At 43.4% G+C, this 16,132-nt stretch overlaps 1 protein-coding gene across 2 annotated transcripts in view; it reads right to left on the bottom strand.

Annotated features, from left to right (window-relative positions):
* The window catches only part of LOC104692837 (serine/threonine-protein kinase Sgk3), a 55,984-nt gene extending 42,601 nt beyond the window's left edge, over nt 1-13,383 (bottom strand). Inside the window, exon 1 of one of the 2 annotated variants that reach the window (XM_039548859.1) lies at nt 13,201-13,383. The gene's annotated coding sequence lies outside the window, so the exon portion shown is untranslated. The remainder of the gene's footprint in view (nt 1-13,200) is intronic. The other variant, XM_039548858.1, reaches the window with a different exon arrangement.
* Nucleotides 13,384-16,132: the final 2,749 nt, after the last annotated feature.

Here is a 16,132-nt window from a genome sequence, read left to right as displayed (position 1 = left end):
TTTACCCTAAGTCAAGGGCTTTTCAGGCTCTCATCCTCTGCCACTGAGCAGGTGCACAAGAAGCTGGGAGGGACCACAGCTGGACAGCTGACCCAAACTGGTCAAAGGGATATTCCATACCTTAGAACTTCATACTCAGCATATAAACTGGGGGAGTTGGCAAGGAGCCACCAATTGCTGCTCAGGGATGGGCTGGGCACTGGGGGATGGTGAGCAATTGTATTGTCCATCACTTCTTTCTCTTGGGTTTTATTCCTCTCTTTCCATTTCCTCCTTTTTCATTATTATTATTATTATTATTATTATTATTATTATTATTATTATATTTTACTTTATTTCAATTCTTAAACTTTTCTTACCTCAACCTATGGGTTTTACCTTTGTCCAATTCTCCCCCACATCCTACCAGGGCAGGGGGAGTGAGCAAGGGGCTGCATGGTACTTGGTTGCCAGCTGGGGTTAAACTGTAACATGAACCTGCACAGTTAAACTACTACTACATTTTCAAATCTGGTTTATGGGAAGGATGTCTCAAGTCACACAAGCCAGAGCAATTTATGGGATAAAAGAGAGGCAGTAGAAGTTTTATCAGCTAACAAAAGGACCAGTGGTTGAGCGAGACAAAAAGCAAACAACTAAAACATCAAAGAAAACACCAAAGAAAAAGACATTTTGGACGTTCCACATAAAAGAAAATTTGAAAGCAGTAATATGCCTGCCATGGTGGACAGGTAGAGCCAGACTATACCTGTATGGCTGCTAGAATTGTGGGAGTATGGAAACAAGGTGTTGGGATTACTTATTTAATTTACATGGGATTATATTAAGTTTTGTTTTATTGCGTGTCCAGGAAAGTTGAGAGGAGAGGCCACAAATTCCTGTAGTGTCTGAAAGGAGAGAGGAAAACATGCATAACTCACACTCTTTTACTTTATAACTAAAATAATAATTATTATTTTGAGATTTTCTTTTGTAAAGAAAGAAACTACCCAACAAAAAGCCCCAAACATATATGGGGGGGGAGGGGACAAATTTACTACAAAAGTAAGTAAATCAGATACTAACAAAAAATTATTTCAGAGAAGAATTGTCACTATCTTCTGAACATATAAATTGTGGAATTTGTCTTACATTTTAGCCAGATCCTTTTCTTTTCAAAGTGTGGCAGCACGTCACAGCCTTAATTTGGAGGAAGTGTTGAATTGACGGGCTTCCTGCAGCAGGGTGGGTGCCTTTTTCACTCACCCTGGATGTGAAGCAAGCCAATGCCTTTAGCATCTTTGATGTCACCAAGGGTGAATATGCAAAGGTTCAGTTCTCTCTCGGGAGTGGAATGCAGTACAGCATTCCCCTTTCAAAACAGCAAGGGGAGGCATTTCAGTTAATTGCTGCGGACACCCACGTCAAACAGCCGTTCATTCTGATGGAGTGGTTCAGCTAAAATGTTCTACTGTCATTGCTGCAACGAGCCAAGGAAATAAATCCATGGTTGGAGGAGTCTGGATCCAGCATCTGACCTCTGTACAGTATCAACAACTTGTGAAACAAAATCTGGACCATCTCACAAATGGGCTGAGGTTACAGACCAGAAATGGAGACTAGAGGATCTTTAAGGTCCCTTCCAACCCAAACTATTCTGTTATTCTGTAAATCTGAAAGGATGCACTCTCCTTAGGTTTTAAATTGATGTTTCCCACTGTGGTAGATCCATTGTCACTGCGCACAATGACAGACAACAAGCACAACGACAGTCAGCAGAATCTGAAGCCTTTCAAGAACAAGCCATTTGCACTGACAGGGCTAATCAGTTTAAACAACAACAAAGCCATTAAAAACCACCTACCAGCACCAGGGTTATTTGTTCGATATCTCAAATCTACATATTAAACAGTTAGCAACTTAGAAGTAAAACCAAAGAGCCTGAATGGGGAATCTACTACCATGTGGTATCTTGACAGTCACATGGTATAAGGAGCAAAAGCCTGTGAATTGACAGCACTTTAGTTCAGTTTAGGCTTAAACATCTGTTTCAAAATCAGAATTTTTTTTAATTTTCAAAAAGGCAGCAGATCCTTTAGATTTGCTTCTAGACAAATGGAAAGCAACCAGTTCAGAAGAAAAATTGACTAAACCTTATTAAATGGGAGGTGGGGGACCCCAAGAATGTAGCAAAGAGAATGTGAAAACAAGAGACACTAAGAGGGGAGACAAGAAAGAAGCAGCAATTTCTCTACAAAACAACACGATAATCTGTGTTTGTGCCCTGTAAAAATAAACAGCAGAAGTAGCACAAGATTTGTTTGTCAAGACAGACACAGAATGTGAAAACATAGTCAAATTGCTAGCAATAAATATAAAATCTGCAGAAGTACATAGTTAAGAGAATCAGCATGGTTAAGGTAGAATTAGAACGAAAAAAAAAAAAGACTAGCAACAAAAAGAAATCCTTATTATCAATATGTTTATAGCTTAAGAGCAAGAAAAACCTCCTGGCCCTAGTCAACACAGAGAAAAGCTGATGAGAGATGACGTCCGGTAGACTATCATGTTTAGGACATCAGTCTTCACCAACAGGGTCAAGTGCAAGCAGTGACTGGCATAAAAAATAGTAATGACACGTAAGATTTCAGGAGGAACAGGAGAGAGACAGAGCATGTGAATGGAAGTGTGTGCACGTGTGCACAATGGAAAAAAACCCAAGTAAACAAACCAAAGCAACAAAAAACAACAGGTAAGAATATTAAAGACCCAGTGAGTCAGTTTAACTTCAAATTCTGGGGGAAACAATCCAAAACAGATCAATTAGCAGCACCTGGAACATAATCCAAAGTAATAGCCAAAAGAGATTTGTTAAATTACATCGCTAACTTCCTCTGACAACCTTGCAGGGAGGTAGGAGAGGAATCACAGACATCACACCTTCCCTTTAGGAAAGCTTTGAAACTGCCTTGAGGTATTTTACAACCAGGCTACAGATGCAGGAAGAATAAATATTAGTTCTGGATGTGAGAAACAAAGGTTGAATATATCATCGCCAGGACAAAGGTAGTGATCTGGAAGGATGGAGTGAAATGTAGCAGGTTATGTACAAGATACTGCCCATGGGCAGGAAACGTCTAATATGGAAATACAGGATGGGAAACAAGGCCTCAGACTACTGCAGGTCACAAGAGACAAATGTCATGCTGTTCTAAGAAACACAAACATTGCTATGAGATATAAAATAAAAGTCTTGGGAGTGGAAAGCCTGAGCATAATCTGCTGAACTCAGAAAAGTCCTTCTACTTCACTCTGTGTCTGAATACCTAGGAAAGATGTGGTCCTATCTGAGCAGGTCTAGGGAACAGAAATTTGAATGAAAACTGGTCTAGAAAATGTGATTTACAGGGAAGTGGATGGACAAGCTAGTGTGGGGTGGGGTAGAGGGAGCCCACCTGAGGGATGGCTATTACCTTGGAAGACTACTTCAAAGAGAAGGGCATTGCCCCTTCAGGACAAGTTCTAATGAGCTTAAAATGAGCATAGAGAAGGTTCAGTTTAAACACTGGAGGAGGGGAGACAAGAGCGTGAAAAAAATATTGGAAGGGTAATGAAGCAATGGAAGAGATTTCACCAGGAAAGAGCTTTAAAAACAGCTGAAGCAAACACTTCTTCATAAACACAGATTGCATCTTTGGGGCAAAGATTACTTGAGACTGAGACCTTATAGCTGGGAGCAATGGTTGAGGAATGCAAAGGTGGCAAACCAGAAGTGAGGAGAAGGCAAAGTGGTTTTGAAACCCAGAGAGAAGCACTGAGGGAAGTCAGGTGACAGGCAGGAAACTGGGAAAAACAAAGATGAAAAATGAGACTGCCATTTGCAGGGAGACTCATTTCAGAGGGGTGTTACACTTTCATGAGCAATGGCTTAACAAGGCTGCACCTGAAGTCGAGAGAAAAGGCAGGCTCCAGGTGCTTGGATCTACTCTTGCTGCAGTTTTTGTTTCAAATGTGTACCTTAACAAGTAATGCAGTGCAAGAAAAGCACATCCACAGAGGGGAAAACAGTTGATGCTGAAGATGCAGCACCCACGTGACCCATGTTGGCATGGCAGGATTTCTATGTTTTGCTTCAACCCAGCTTTAGCCTGGTCCTGTGGGCGGGACACTGGCCCCATGTTCAGTAGCGCTCCTGAAGAACATCTTCCAGTCTTACTTCATCTGAAGGGAATCCAGCTCATGTTCCCCAAGATCCCCCAGCAAAGTGAAACACAAGGGATGTACTCCAAAAGGACACTCCTGAACTGAACTAATACTGTAACAGAGACTCATCTTAAGCTAAACCAGAGGAATCCAGGGACCAGCCGCTGGCATCCATATGGCAGAGACCAAAACAGGACACACCAGCCATAGCAGACCAGAACAACACTGCTTTCCTCCACTGTTAGACTGATCTAAATGCTTTGCAGCAACAAGCATGACTGGAGTGACAGCATTCAGTGTCTAGACACCAGGCACTGGCTGATTTGAGACAACATATTGACCATTTTAACTGACATCTGATGTGACATATGGACATCTGTGGTAGATCTGTAAATACATGGGAACAACTATCACAATATTTTAACTTAAGAACTGCAACTGCTTTAAAATAACATTGCTAATAATCTGTCTTATTTTTCTTTCTTTCTTTTCTTTAAATGAGGACCTATGTCTAGGGACTTTCTGACATATAAATTAAAACAGCAAAACCAAAACAAAGGGCCAAGCACCCAAGTCCTCAATCTTTTCCAGCTGCCATGTCATAGAGCAGTAACCAAGACAAAGAATGTTCCAGTTTCTCCTTGCCAGTTCCTAATATCAACATATTTTCATATAATGAACTTTCTTTTCCCAAAGAAGTGTCAAATTGTGCATGTCTGTGTGTGTCCCTGTCTAGATTCTGAGCTGCAAGGCTGTCCTCTGTTCCTTATGCTTTGTAGCTTCTGAAATATTCAGCCCCTTCAGATTCCTTGTCAAGGACTGTTTTGTTTCTTACTCTGTGCACATCACGCATCCAACATGGTTCCCTGAATAATTATCCAGGATTTGACTGGGCGGTTGATGATCAAATTTCTTTGAGGTCATTTCAAGTGATGCTCCTATGTAAAACAGTAAACTGATTTTTGCACGCATTGACAAGTTTGCAGCTTAATTTCTGAGCAAAACCCGTAAGTGTTATGAGATTCCTCCTTCTACCTCTATTTCAGTTCTTTGTAAATAAATACACATCGTATGTGTAAAACCCCACAAACAATCTAAACTAATGTCAACAAATACAATTAAAGCATTTGCACAGAAATTCGAAATACCTTTTAATACATGAGAGAAGCTACAGAAATCTGGTTTTACTCCCAGATAATTAAACAAGGGGGGAAATGGCTGAGGGCATAAAACATAAGAATATCTTAACTGAGGATCCGAGCCAGCTCGTGTTGCAGAGCTGTGTTTGCGAGACAGGCATTACTTACACGTTCTGCTGAAGTACTCCACAGATTTAACATTTTAAGGCGTTTATGAATTTCTGTGTGTCAATTCACATAAAATGTGCTTAAACACCCAGATGCTATGACCAAAACCAAATTAATCACAACTCTGAAGTTCATCTTAACTGATGAGGTTAAGCTTCTAGTTAAATTTACATTGCTGCCTTGGATGTGTAAATTAACATCCAAGCAGCAAAATTTACTTTTAATTGGCTTGGACCATAGATGAACTCTTTCCTTTTTAGTCTGCCTTCTGATTTTAATTGGGTGGAACGCTACTGTAAATATTTTCTTCTTTCTCACCCCTTCTTCCCAAGTTTTTTTATAAACAAGTGAGGTATTGTTTAGCTGCTATGCTCTAGACCCCACACACCCCAAAGCAAAACAGAGAAAAAGTACGTGTTCAGATTGCTACAGTGCAGGTTTTTATACATTTTTTGATCACACACCAGCAAAACACTTGCCTTCCTCCAAACAAATTGATCAGTGCAACTTATAGTGCCTTCTTAGCTTTGCTTCTCATAATCTGTAAGGAGAGAAGAGTAGGCTTGGAAACTTTGGCAAAGGCACCTAAACAGACTTGCTCAGCAGTCTCCAAGCCTCTGGTCAACAGCTCTGTGCTGTTCAAAGCCCAAGTACAAGTGCATCACTGTTCTCTCATTTAAATGTAGAATAATTCTAGGATTCATGGCAATGCCAGCTTAAACTTAGCTCTAAAGAAACCCTTTGTTTTCAAGTAAATCAGTGCCTGGTTTTAGATAATTCTATAAAGAATCCTATTCATCCACCACATAACCTATTAGTTAACATGAAAAGAGCACCAAAGAGGCAGCCAACCTTCAAAAAATTCTGAAGAAAAGTGAAGTTAAACCAATCTATCTGGCATATGCCTTTAGAGTTACATATAATGTGTGTGGGCACATACACAAGATGTAAAACGTCATTGGAAACAGCACAGTTCATTCTTGACACAAACAATTTACACCAAGAAACCTGAAAATTTTGTAGCACAGTGGCCACATTCTCTCACCAGAGCACAGTAATTGTCTGGTTTTCTGTTACTGCTGCAAGTGTCACATTATTTTCAAGAGACACAACTAAGGGACAGTTTTGGGGTTCCCTGACAGAGAAACCCCATCTGTTTTCTATCAGGGCTCTGAAAACCGAAGGATGGCAGGAAAGAGGTGTTAGTCCCAACAATTCCAAAGACAACAGATATTCTCTTATCAAAGGCTGATTTGGGAGGGTGAAATTTAGATATTAAGATGCTGCTTAACCATTTCCATGCTAGTCTGAAAAATCCATGACCCCTCTTAAAGAGCAATTGATGAAAACAAGTTAGTTATTTACAAGATATTTATCAAGAGTACCGGGACATTAAATTAACAGCATTACATTTATTGCTTCAATGAAACAGGAGGGCCTAGTATTTGAAAAAAAAAAAAAAAAAAAAAAATCAGGAGGCTAATTGGATAATTGGATTCCAGGCTATCAGCATCCACTATGACTCCAAATAACCCCCTTCTGCTTCCCTTCTTACCTCTCATAAAACATTACTACATACTCCTTAATGCTATATGCTCTTTTTATTTACCTTTTTATGAAAACGGCTTCTTTTTTTTCCCCCCCCACTTTAATATATTCAAGATGCACCACTACTACTGCAGTGAGGAAGCAGAAGTCTCCTAGTTCTTTGATGCACTTGTCTTCAAGGCATTTGACAGTCTGGGTACTTTTGCCAGGTAGCTTTTATTTCTGAATTGTCCTAAGTTTTCTCTGTTTTGTAGTTTTTGGCAGCATTCCAAACTTGTAGACTTAATGCATCTTGCTTTTTCAAGGTATGGTTAAGTCCCATCCAAAGGGAGTACAGGAGTTATTTTCTTCTTTAATTACCTCCTGTCCCTCTTCTGTGCTCTTCCCAGCATTAAAGCAAAACACATACCATAAACTGGAAATTCCACCATGGTTGAGTAAAAGCATTCATTTTCTGAATGCTCAGTCCTTACTTATTTACTAAACTTAGTATAAAACATATTTTAGGGTTTGATAGTGATCCCAGTTCATAAATACCTAACACTAGGATTTACAAACAAAAAAAAAAGTCTAAACCTAAACTATTGCAATATAAACACACAGTAGTTCAGAATCATGCAGACCACGTACACTTGCATCCTAACACATGCATCCAACATTCCTCCACTTCAGCAGGAACTACACAGGGTATGGAAGAAGCCAAAACACAAAAGTCATGGGCTGCAGCACATTCTCTAGGTGAGCTGGAGGCAACTGGACTTACTTAGCCTTGAGAAGAGGAGGCTTGAGGGGCACCAAACAACAGCCTCCCAATGTCTTCGAGATGGTTACCAAGACAGACTGGCTGGTGCAGAGCAGTGCACTGCGAGAGAAGGAAAATCTCCACAAGGATAACTGACCACAGGGTGCTCAGGGGGGCTGTGGAGCCTCTGTCTTCGGGGGTTTTCAAAACCCAGGCAAACCAAGCCCTCCACAGCCCTGTCTGAATTGAGGGTGGGGAGTTAACACAAGGTGGTGAGTTAACCCACCACGTTCCAAGGTTCCTTCTAACCAGAGTAACAGCATGATTTAAGATGTTTAGCCCTGAGCAGCACTTACCCCTTCAGCTTATCTTCCTTGCTGAATCCAGAAATGTCATCATAATGCAATATATTATACAACACCACAAGACAATAATCTTCACAAGTGCCCTTTTTCTCATTAAAATACCAATTTGAGCACACATTACTGGTGCAAAGCTCTGAAATAGCTATCAAGATAGCTCCTGAAAAATAAAACTGTGTTTCCAACTCATGCCTTGATTTAACAACAAAGTTACAAGGTCTCAATAAATGGCACACAGTTTGCATATATTTAGATATCAGATTTTGCATTCTATTTTATATTGATAAATAGTTGGGATTGACTTCAGTTGCATGGATCTTCGATAAACACTCAAATATGGGGTGTAACTCCGTGGGGCACAGCAAATCTATTCTGATGCACCTGCTGCATTAGCAACATTGAGTCCAGGATCAGAGGCAAAGCTTTCCTTGGCCTGATGTCTGTTCCAAACTATTTTGCAATTAACAATATAGTGAAGATCTTTTAAATAGTTCTTTTTTCTTGGTTATTTCACAACAGTGAACAAGAGATGGAGAAGTACCACTGACAGAAAACTAATCCCATGGGCTGGAAGAGACAGCAGCAGCAAAGCAGCATGATGGTGCCTCATAAGGTGATGGAAACATGTAGGTCCTGCTTCTCAGCAGAGGCAAAGGATCAGAAGCTAGTACCCCTTTGGTTTACTCCAAGAGAAGCATAACAGTCTGTAAAGCTATGCAACTTCTGCACTGGCAGTATTTTGCAACAGTATTTGGCAAGGCACTCAGCACTAGCAGCTTGCCAGTTGCCCTCACAGTTTCAAACAAGGCTGCCAAGAAGTAAGATGTGTCATCTCTTTGAATAAAGGAGCTGTGAAACAAATTTAGACATCAATCTTGCTTACCCACAATCCCCCAACCCCCAGGTGCTTTCCTGCCATAAACCACAGAAAGACTGTAGTTGCAAAGCAAAGCATTTACAAATATGAGGGAATAAGGAAGTTTCCTCTCCTCCTCAGATGATGCTCACAGGGTGTCTGAGAAACTGGAGTGAAAAGGTCATATGAAGATAAAACCTTACTTCTTCCTTTGCTAAAGAGTAGGGAGAAAGAATCCTAACACAGATAAGGGTGAGGGAATGGAGTTACAGGTCAGGACACAAACACACAAAACTGTGGCATGGAACACATAAAACACCACCTAAAAACCTGAATAATACAAAACTGGCAGGGTGACACCTATTGCCATGCAGATACACTGTGTGAAAGTGGTGGCCCACGATGGAGATTCCTGCACTGGAAATGGGACTTTCTGGATGGAAACACTGGACACTTTCCCCACTTCAGCTTGCAGGCTTGAACTTCTAAACTGGAACTACAAACAACTGTCACCACCCACTCCAGATCTCTGAGCCTGTTCTTCTCCTGGGCCCAGCTCTCTCCTAGAGAAATTAGTCAAGTGTTGATCCTCTCTTGAAACATAGAGGATGTCATGGAAATGCTCACCTCTGATAATCATCATGAGCAAGCAGCCACCAGCTCCCAGCCCTCCTCCCAGTAGGACACAAACTGCTGTGACCGAGTCAAGGTTCTGGTGCTCCCTCATGCCAGCCTCGGGCAACCTTCTGCATCTTCCACAAGACAGCCCAGGCTGAACACAGGAGCGAAGTGTGCCCTTCTGCTCACCTCCTTCAGCCTATTCAACAGCTGCAGAGGTGAGAGAAGATGTGGGTTTGAACCCCTAGGGCACAGGGACCAGGAGCCCTGGTTTCAACTACCAGAACACAGTCTACTGCTTAGACAAACCCCGCCACCAGCAGCTCTCCGGGAAAGGTAAGTGCTGGCTCCTCTTCCCACAGCGTTCTCAAAAGGAAATACACAACCGCATTTCGAGACACAACCGATGCCGTCAGTGTGTGTGTTTACAACGTGCTTGCCAGGTGCCCTACTTTCTTCATCTCCTAAGGGCTTTGATGCTCAACTACAGCGGCTCTAGATAAGGCGCTTAAGAACTTTCTGCTCAAGGAGGGAGATCCAATATTTTTGAGACACTTTCAGAGTCAGGCAGACTCAGTGTTAGGTGGTTTGGAAGACTTGGGGGAATAAATTCTGTTTGAGAATTAGGAATGTAAGCAGGAACCTGATTAACATATTTTAAAATGTTCTTACAGCATGCGGAAGCCCTTCGGTTCTACTTTGGAAAGTGTGTTTGCTTTGTAGGACATTTTAGCATATGGATACTACTTAAACTAGAACAAAATGAATCCTTCAATTCAAATACTCATAGAGCTAACTTCAAATAAAAACAACATATTGCTTTACTATGTCTCAGTCTATATATGTACATACATTATTTACAGTAGTTTCTAGTTCCTTGGTCTATGGAAAAAAAAAATCATAGCAGAATAAGTTTCAATGACTTACGGATGTCCAAAAATGAAGTCATAAAACCAACCAATAGTGACTTTCCTTTTGGGAAGCACCCATTCCCTCAAAATAATGTTCTTCTAAATGACAACTTAGGCAGCCAAAACAAAAAAATAATTTGGAACTGCAAATATGTGTCATCTGAGCTCTATTTCCAAGCAGAAATGCAGGGCATTTGTGTATAAAATGGCTTGTAGCCATGGGACAAAAAAGCCCTAGTTACTTGCATGAAAATTATAAAACTGAAACCATCTGGAAAATGATCTGGGATATAGAGAGGATAACCCAGGAGAGAACCGATTCGTGGATGTGGCCGAAGGATCACAGCTTATTAGAAGCTTATCCTGTATGGATGGGATGGAAAATAAGATTTGACATACCCTCTTATACAGTGATGATTAACATGAACCTGCAATTAGCATGCATGGCATTTTAGATTGACAGATGATTTCCATCATAAATGCTAGATCCCAAGAGAAACAAGAGATGCTTTGCATCTAGTTTTATTTGCTAATACCTGGGTCATTTTATTTAATATACTTTATTTTTGGGCCTCAGCATACCCTACTGAAATATTTTGTTGCTGGGTCAAGTCAGCTTTGGAGGCTTGCAGCTATTCCAGCTAGCTAGGCTGAAGCAATTCGGCATATTAAAAACCACCAATCACTATTTTAAACACATGCCATTACAGTCAAATTATCCACCTACTTGTGGATTGACTTTAAAAAAGTCAAAAAATGAACAGAGCAGTGATTTTAAAGCGCACACATCTTAAAATTTGAACTACTAGCTCCGTGCAATACATTATTTTATAAGCAGAGTGGACGAGGAACTGCCCAACTACTGTCCCCCCATAAGTCCTTTGAAGACTTCTGTTCAATGAGACTTGAACATCCAGCTTTGTCAGGCTTCTTAGAAAGATACCTGTCCTTTGAGAATGAGAATGCACACAGTGATAATAAAAAGCAACAACTCCTATGGGTTATTGATTATTAGGATGAAGATCCCCTCAGAACAACATAACCAGTGAATTACAAGTCTTGCAGCACTCTGGATGCAGCCCATGTATTCACCAGCCCGCATAACTTTCCTTTCCCTTAGGAAATGTTTAATCCTCTTTGAAGATTACAATAGATACTGAATTTATTAGATTAGCATGAAAGAAATTAAATACAAGGGCTGTCAACATCTATTTTGAATATCCAGTATAAATGTCAATGCTATTTCAATGCTTAGAGCACATAATAAAGAGGCTGTAGCACTTACTGAGAGGAATACAGAGATCACTAACTGTTTTTTTGCTGCCAACTAGTGCACATTTCTGCTCTTCATACAATCTCAAAAATTAAGGGGAAGAGCCTGACAGAATTCAGATTTAAAAAAAGGCTTTGAAGGAGCATGTAAGTCTCACAAGGGGAAGCCAAGGAGCTCTGACCAATGCTCACAAAAGCACTGAGGCAGACATCCTGCAAATAAAAAAGTCATGCAGGTGAATGTTATGGGATACTCCTTCAAGCTCGACCAGTTCTCTCCTTAATTCAAATTCTTTAAGTCTGCGTCAGAATTTTACCTTCCCATAAAAGATCTGTGCAGGAAGCACCAATACTTTGCGACTTCTGCACAGGAGAAGAAAGCATTATTTTAATTCTCTCTCTGTCTCCAACCTTCTCTCATGACGAAGATGTTTAAACCAGTAAAGAAGCAATTCCAGCCCTTGCCTCTCTGGCACAGAGACCACCAGAAAGAGGGACTGCAGATCCAAACCGCATTCACTGCTTTTCCTCTGAAAAGCACAAAGCAAAGCAAACCAGGGTCTCCTCATCCTGCTGGGGCAGAGGAAAAGGACTCTCTGGAAAAGGGCTCTTTCACCTGCTCTAAATGTAAACGCCCAGCCATTCTTTACCTCTTCAATGTCTGATTCCAGCATAACTTTACTGTCTTTATGGAATTAAGTAGTGGAACTGAAATAGAGTTTGGTGGTGTCCGTAATTGCAACCCAGAAATCAAACCCTCCCATACCGAAACAGCCGTGCAAAATAAAGCATAGTATGTAAAACTACATATACTCGCAGTAATCCATAAAAACATTAGGGCAAGAGTACTAGCAGGAGGCAGTAGCACTGCTGGAGAAGGGTGGGAATAAAAAAAAAAAAAAAAAAAAAGTATATGTATATATACAGAAGAGAGGAGAATGTGAAACGCCAAATAACTTTAAAACTTCTTTGCAAATATAATATCTAAAATTATAGCGGCGGGGACGGGGGTGGGGGGGGAGCAGAAGTTTCTCCATGTTTGTTTGTTTATTCGCCTGCGAGCACTTTGCCCCCTGTCCACGAGGGGATCCCTGCCGCTGGAGCCGCACGTCCGCGCGGAGCAGCGCTTTCCTGCGGGAACACTCTCAGCCGCCCCGGCCCCCTCCGCAGGAGCCCGGCGAGGCCCGCACCGAGCACGCTCCACGGGAACGCCGGCGGTGCAGGCAAAGCACGCAGGCGTTTTCGGGCTGCAACAAAAGGGAAGCGAAACGTCCCTGAGTCCCGTGTCTCCGAGTGAGTCCCGTGTCCCCCGCGGCCGCTGAACCTCCGCGGCTCCGGACGGCCCCGCTCTACCACGGCCGTGGGAAGGGGTACGACCCCTGGACGGCTGCACCCCGTGTACCTGGCTCCCTCCGTCCTCCGCCGGCCGGGGCTGCCCGTCCGTCCGTCCGTCCGTCCGCTCGCCCGCCCGCTCGAGTTGCCGCTTCCTCCTCCCTGACGCGTCAGCCGCGCTCCTCCCGCCGCGGCCGCGGGATGACGGGCTCCCCTCGCGGGGCTGCGCCCACCCCGGGGCGGCCACGGGCCACCGCCGCTCCCCGCCAGCGCAGGCGGGGCCGCTGTCGCTGTCGGTGCCGCTGTCGGTGCCGCCCCCGCCGCCGGCCCGCCCCGAGCAGCGCCCCCCGGGCGGCGGCAGCCGCGGGGTCAGGCGGGGACGCGCAGCCGGCCCTGCTCCCGCCCGGGGCCCCGCGGCTGCAGCTGCCCGAGGGACCTGCAGAGCCTGCGGCTGCCGGCTAGCGCGGGATGTGCGATCCAGGGACGGATTACGGCGATCCTCCCCCTAAACCGGCGGATAATCCAGGGCGACGCCGTCATCCCCACATGCAGCACGCAGCGGGCGCGCAGGCTGCGCCTCGGGAGCGGGTTCCCAGAGCTGACGGTGCTGCCAGGGCGCTGGCGGGGACCGTGCCCCATCGGGTCCGCTCCTTCCGCTGCAGAGCTGTCACACCCTGGCACAGAAGGCGACGATGGTTTTCGATGCCGATATTTTATCCACTTGGGCAACAGAAGTATATCAATAGGGCTGGATGGAGGAGAGGGACATCGGAGACATCAGCTAGGGTACAGAAGCATCCTCCCCACTCTGTCCTGTAGGCATTATTTTGCCTTTTTTTCGATAATCACCTTCAGTGCTCACTTCTCACAGCAGGATGTGGTAAAAATAGTTATCAGTTTGTTTCAAGCAACATTTGTTATCTCTCTTTTGGCTGCTTTTCTATGCTTCCTGGCATACTTTCTTCTCCACAAACTACCACAGGATGCAGCACAGCAAAACTCACCTCACCCTTAATTTGTGCAATCCTGCCTCAAAGCACTTCTGTCTATAAGATTCATGGTTCTGGGTATGGCCTACTGAGGTCCCCAGGTGGCACAACTTAGGAGATAGTACCAGCTTGGAGGCTTCACAAAGGAAGGCCTCAGAGAGAGGATGTGAGATGAGAGAGATTGTTCCAAGCACAGTCAAGGCATAGGTGAATTTTTTGAGTGGTAATAAAAGGAAGGGAAGAGACTCCTAAGGACAACAACAGCTCTTGCGTCCTGAGATGCTGGAAAGAAAACAGAGACTATAGTATGGGCAAAAGTGAATCTCAGAGAATGAGCTCAATATGATGGTCTGGTATAGTTAATCTGTTGTCATAGTACATCTTAAAACAATGATCCCTAAATTACCATGTCCCCTCAATATAGTTTGGATAGTTCCATCCTTCCCAGCTTTCAATTAAGCAAAGGAGTGAGATGAAAAAGTAAATCTAAAAGCCACATCTTTGAGGAAAGGTAGGTATAAGCAATTCTTGCCAGGACGGTTGTGTTTTCATGCAAACTTCCTCTCTTCATTCAGGGATTTTGCTAACATATTTTTAGTAGGAACACTCTTTTAATCTATCATTATGCCTAGTCACTTGACTGCACCTAAAATTCACTTCTAGTCTTCATCTTTTCTTCAGCCTACCACCACTCACTGGAATTGTACACTCAAGCTGCTACAGCAATTGCTGTTGTGTCAAACATTTCTTTCTGACACCTTCTTTAAAACTGTGCTGATAGTTCAAAACATGAACTCAGAAAATCACCAGATTATTGATATCATTTGAAATAGAACGTTGAAGTACATTTAAATATCATGGGAACTACTGACCTGTAAACCTCATCTCTTTGCCTGGGAAGATCATGGAACAGATCCTCCTAGAAATTATGCTATGTCGTATGGAGGATAGGGAGGTGATTCAGGACAGCCAACATGGCTTCACCAAGGGCAAGTCCTGCCTGACCAATCCAGTGGCAATATACAGTGGAGTGACTACAGCAGTGGACAAGGGAAGAGCTACACAGGTGTCATTTGTCTGGACTTCTGTAAGGCCTTTGATACAGCCCCAACAACATCCTTCTCTCTAAACTGGAGAGATACAAATTTCATACGTGGACTATCTATTGGATGAGAAATTGGTTGGATGATTGCATCCAGACGGTAGTGGTAAATGGCTCAATGTCCAGGTAAAGATCAGGGACAAATGATGTCCCTCAGGTATCCATACTGGGACCAATGCTCTTCAATGTCTTCACCAATGACATATACAAAAAGGATCGAGTGCACTCTCAGTAAATTTGCAGATGACACCAAGCCAAGTGGTGCTGTTGACAGGCCTGAAGGACAGGATGCCATTCAGAGGGACCTGGACATGCTCCAGAAGTGGGCCCATGGGAACCTCATGAGGTTCTGCAAGGCCAAGTGCAAGAAACTGTACCTGGGGCAACCCCTGATATCAATACAAGTTGGGGGATGAATGGATAGAGAACAGACATGTGGAGAAGGACTTGGGGTGGATGAAAAGCTGGATGTGACCTGGCAATATGTTCTTGTGGTTCAGAAATCTGACTGTATACTGGGCTTCATCAAAAGCAGTGTGGCCAGCAGGCTGAGGGAGGGGATTCTGCTCCCTTCCTTGGTGTGATGAGACCCCACCTGAAGTGCTGCATCCAGCTCTGGGGTCCCCAACACAGGAAAGACATGGACCTGTTGGAACAAGTCTTTGTCCAGACAAAGTAGGTCCATGAAGGTGCTCAGAGGGCTAGAGCACCTCTCCTATGAAGACAGGCTGAGAGCTGGGGTTGTTCAACCTGGAGAAGAGAAGGCTCCAGGGAGACCTTATAGCACCTTTCAGTACCTAAAGGGGACCTACGAGGGAGCTGAAGAGGGACTTCTTACAAGGGCATGCAGTGATAGGACAGGGGATAATGGCTTTAAATAGACAGAGGGTAGGTTTAGATATAAGGAAGAG

Source organism: Corvus cornix, chromosome 2, assembly GCF_000738735.6.
Source record: "Corvus cornix cornix isolate S_Up_H32 chromosome 2, ASM73873v5, whole genome shotgun sequence".
NCBI classification, from domain to species: Eukaryota; Metazoa; Chordata; class Aves; order Passeriformes; family Corvidae; genus Corvus; species Corvus cornix.
The sequence above is the reverse complement of the archived record's forward strand: the minus strand, read 5'-3'. Positions and strand labels throughout refer to the sequence as shown.